Source organism: Gigantopelta aegis, unplaced genomic scaffold (assembly GCF_016097555.1).
Source record: "Gigantopelta aegis isolate Gae_Host unplaced genomic scaffold, Gae_host_genome ctg1973_pilon_pilon:::debris, whole genome shotgun sequence".
In the NCBI taxonomy this organism is placed as follows: domain Eukaryota; kingdom Metazoa; phylum Mollusca; class Gastropoda; order Neomphalida; family Peltospiridae; genus Gigantopelta; species Gigantopelta aegis.
Genome location: NW_024532816.1, coordinates 72,834 through 78,126, shown reverse-complemented (window position 1 = coordinate 78,126; position 5,293 = coordinate 72,834). Strand labels below are relative to the sequence as shown.

The 5,293-nt window shown below is 32.7% G+C and overlaps 1 pseudogene; it reads left to right on the top strand.

Moving 5' to 3' along the window:
* Positions 1-230: 230 nt before the first annotated feature.
* Positions 231-4,577, top strand: LOC121391239 (annotated as a pseudogene).
* Positions 4,578-5,293: the final 716 nt, after the last annotated feature.

The window sequence follows — 5,293 nt, the reverse complement described above, 5'->3', positions numbered from 1 at the left end:
GTTGGGTTATCACGTGGTAATCACATGTACTGATCACGGGGCCGGTACTAGCCCAACCTCTCTGCAGTACTCTTGCCTCTTTCACTCTTTATCACTGTCAACCGACCTCCGGCATTATTAACACTCTTTGTGACGCAGACCTTCACCTCAAATAGGGTTTTAAGTACTATTTGCAGTATATTTGTATTGTAGTGTATTGAATTGTCAACAACAAAGTAGAGTTATACGAGATGGCATCTGGACCATATAATTATTCCTATATCTTTAAATATATCATTATTGGTAAGTATGAACCAGTTTAAATGTAGCATTTGAGTTGATATAATCTGCATTTTGTTAGGGGGTGGGCCCCAGCCCATATGAGTAAACGGGGTATTTTAGAAGAAATAACATTAATGTAACCATGACAACATAGTCGCTTGCTAGTTTTGTAGTGACAATAGTCCAAACTGCTCATTCATAATAAGTAATAGTTAGTGATACAATTTTCCTTTTATATGATCCAATAATTAATGGAGCAACCAATAAAATTAATTGTTGACATTTAAAACACACAGCCATAATTATCATGATCTATTGAGTTTTGACTACATGTGATATACAATTGTCTATTTTCAGGTGATATGGGTGTAGGAAGTCTTGTTTATTACATCAGTTCACTGAGAAAAAATGTAAGTAAAATTGACATGGTAATGGTAGCATGTTCTTCTCTTCTATCCTTTCTCTCTCTCACACACACACATGCATCACGCATAGTCATGGCCGATTGTCCACATACAATTGGAGTTGAATTTGGAACTAGAATAGTAGAGGTATCGGGTCAAAAGATCAAATTACAAATATGGGACACAGCTGGACAAGAGAGATTCCGGTTAGCATCAATGTCGTTAGATTTCTATACATTTTTGCTTATTCTATCATAAATTATTACTATATTGATCTCATGAGGTAGTGTGGTGATCTCTTCTAGTTTTGTAGTCACACCTTTAAACTAAATGTCGTCAGTTGTAAAGTACCAATTAATCAAGTAAACATATTATATAAAATTGATTTAGATAGCTCCCTTCGTTTGCTAGTACATCTATGTCATTAGCTGGTTATTGGAGATATCGTTCATTAATGTAGTCAATGTAGAGTGTCCTGTTGTTACAATGTGTTCGTAAGACTGGTTGTATCTTTAAACAGTTTGTACTTGTTGATAACACTAATGGTAGTGTCATATGATGTGTGGTTGATATGTCTGGTAAATAAATGCACCTCTCTTATATAGACAGTAACTAATGACTTGTGTAGGTGGTTGAAATGGAGGCATTGAAAGATTGTTAATTTGTTAGCTTTACATAGTATGGGCTTTTAATGATATCATAACAAACTCTAATATTCTGTTAGTATAATAAATTCTTAATCTACAATTAAATATACTTTATGTCTAAGAAAGTAGAACACTAAACATGTGATACTAGAGGACATTTCATCAACAAGACTTACTTTTAGTTTCGTCAGATAATATGTTTAATTTGTGAGTATGTTCAATTTGTACTGGACAATATCTACATTGTCTGATGTTGTAGTATTGAAGTGCCAAGTTTAATCTTTTATATGGTTCTGTTTATCTCCTATAGTATACATTACATGTACATACATTTGTTTATGATTAAGTACTTACCACAGTAGTACCTTGAGGTCTGGGCTCCAGAATGTTCACATTTTACTGAATAAAGCCATATCTACTTATGATAGTTTAATGGATTCTCTTAGCAATGAGGAGTCCTCCTTATATCAGATTAAGTCAGAGGCTCCACTATACGCATGTATTGTTCATAGACCCTGTATTGTGTAGTGTTGTACACTGTCATTATAATACTGTAATACATTATATTAGGGCTGTGACTAGGAGTTATTATAGAGGAGCAGCTGGAGCATTGATGGTCTATGATATCACAAGAAGGAGTACTTATATCATTTAAGTAGTTGGGTGACTGACGCTAGAAATCTTACTAATCCTAATACGGTAATTTATCCATCCATTTATTAGTCCGCCTATCCATTAATCTAATCCATTCATCCATCAATTTAGTCTGTCCATTTGTCTTTCAATATATCATCCATCCATCATCTGTCTCTTGATCAATCGATCTATTCATCTATCATTCATTTATTTATCCATTTAAGTGTGTACCTCCATACAATGTTGTTTAGAAAGGTTGTCATGTATCATTCATTGTTACACATAACCTGTAGAGCCATGTTATGCTTTTTTAACTACTTGTAGGTTATATTTTTGATTGGTAACAAATCAGATTTGGATGGTCAGGTGAGAGTCAAAAGTTTAATCTATTTTTAAGGCAATTTTAACACATCATACAAGATCGAGTCAGTGTCCTTCTTTTGAGATATCTTAGTAATAGGCAGTTATTATACGAGCAAGCCTTAATGCCAGGCTCTGTAGATTTAAAGAACCCTTAGCGTATATATTAGAATTAATAAGTTTGAAAATTGTTATTAATTGTAATACATCTAATCTTACATTTGAGGAGTTTTATAAGTGTGTGATATAACTGTCCTGTAGCGTGATGTAACTTATGAAGAAGCAAAGCAGTTTGCTGATGAAAATGGTAAGTATATGTTTTATGAATTTCCATAAATGACTCTCTGTTTATAGGGCTATTGTTTATGGAGCTAGTGCTAAAAACGTAAGCTGTATGATGTATGTTCTTTCCTTGTTTTTAAATGGTTTGCTATGCAACCATTATGTACAGGAAGCCAATAAAACTTTGTCATTAAGAAGCTTGAAAATTAAGATTACTAGATAATTTAAGTTGAGTATTGTACATTATCTAGCAAAATTTTTAGACTGTAGTCATCCCTTTTTGGAAGATCTGTTCACAATTATGATAGAGACTATTGTTATTATTATTTTTGTAGTGGAGACAATGTAGAAGATGTGTTTATACAAACAGCTAAAAAGATATACCAAAACATTCAAGATGGAAAGTAAGTGAATTTAGCATCATCAGTAGTAGTATTATACCTTAAAATTAACTCCTAATTAATTAATTAAATTGTCTTTAATTAATCCCTTAACGAATTATTGTATTCCCTTATTAACTGTCCTGCATCCAATTATTTCTCTAATTTACTTTCTTGCCTCTTATTGAACTCATTAGCTTCTTAATTAATCTTCCATTAAATCACTACTTCACTGAGAAACTCTGTTAGTCTCTTGAACGCAATTATAGCAATGTACACATGATGTACCATGAATAAGGGTTTATGTATGTAATCTGTTCTCTCTTCTCTCCCTCCTCCTCTCCCTCTCCCTTTATCCCTCTCCCTCTCCCAGTGTCGATCTTAATGCAGCTGATACAGGTGTTCAATTTAAAACCTTCAACACCAGTTCAAGAACGTAAACCTGCAGCTCAGACTAGTGGATCAGGCAAAGGATGTTGCAATTATTTCAAACTTGTTGTAGTTTCATTTTTTTTCCTTTTATTGCTATCATCTTCATTTGTGTGCTGACTTCTGAAGTTGTCATCTCTCTATTCCTTTATTTAAGTCATTTAGTTATATTGACAATTCTTATTGGACTTTAATTGGTTTCTTGTGTAATTGCATGTTAATTATTGTATACCATATAACGAATAGTTCACCATTTGGTGTTTTATTTACTTTATATTTCTTTTCTCTCATTGTTTGTATTGTTTTTTTTTGAGATTGCTCATTTATATGTGTGTCATACTAGGAGATTAATTTTGTGCAGAACATTATCTATGAAAGTCAATTTATAAATAAAATGATATATGAACATTTAATTACATGTGCAATGGAGGTTTAATGAAATGGAGAAATGAGATAAACCATTGAACAATGTCATTGTTGAGAGTCCCAGCAGAAAAATGCCATTTTAAAACTTAACTCTAGATCTAGCTACATGTATTAATGTTGTATTGAAAGTATGGATTCTAGTCACTGATATGATCAACGAACCAGTTTTGATGAGCATCAATCAAGTGACCATCTATAACATATATTATTATAATGAAATGGCAAGTCTGTTCAGCTGCTAATTTAGCATGTGAGAATTCTGTTAGCAATACACTTGATTGCTGAGGTTTCTCTTAATATCATGTTCATTGTCATACTAGCTTCCTGGGTATAGTAGATTTAGTGTTTTTACAGTTACAAATTAAAGATTATACCTACTATAAGTTAACAATGGCAACTAAATCAAGAAGACTATGAGGAATCTATTCCAATCAAGTTGTTCATAATACAAAGCAGACAAAAATGATGCTGTTTTTTGAGCGTGAACAGTCATTTCCGATGACCAATGTGGTCTATAGACATTCCTTGGAAAGTGATCCTAATTGAAACCAAAAAGACAGCTGTTATAGAATATACTCATGATGTTGCAGTTTGGAGTATTTTACTTAGAAGAGGAGAATTTCAAATTGGTTGGTCCCATCCAGCTAAACCAGGTTTCCTCATGGACTTTTCAATACTCCAACCCCTATGAATCCGATCAGCCAACTTTGGAAGAAGACTGTAAGCAAGACATGATCTATTTTTGTAAATAATCAAACAATTTATCAGATCCGAACATAACAACATCATATAGATTCCTTTTGAGGGCTTTGTCTTTGATCAATTATCTTATGAAATATTATTATCCCATAGCATCCTCTAGGCAGTTTATTTCTAATACTTATATCCTATGTTGATTCTCTGTCCTTTGTAGTGAATGCTACTGCTAATCCATCTGATGTGTTTATGATCTTCTATTTGCCGTCGCAATTTGTAATTGGGCACTATGTAAATATTGGACTCTTTAAAGATGGCCGACCCATAGTCTCTCAAAATGAAATTACGTGTTGGTGATTACGTAACATTAAAGCCAACCACAGAACTCTTTCTCTGTTTGTGTTGAGGGGCCTACTTTAGATATGTTTGATTTACAAGAGTTCTGTAAACAAATGTGGGACAGTGAAGTTATTACTGAGTTTTCTTCTACAACTAACATAAACCTTCAAGATTTTCCAAATGGCGTGGATGTTACTATAACAGAAAATGAACTTGCTGGACAATAACAATTAATGCTACATAATTTTATAATATTTATAACTAGAATTATTATTATTATTATGTTATATAATTGGAGGATAGCTTTGTAGGGATAATGCATTTTTTAAATAAAAGCAGCAAATAAACAATGTCTTCTTTTTATTTTTTAATCAAGCCATGGAGTCCACCTCCTCCAAAGTTATCTGGATTAGATTTTGGATCAAATGGAGGG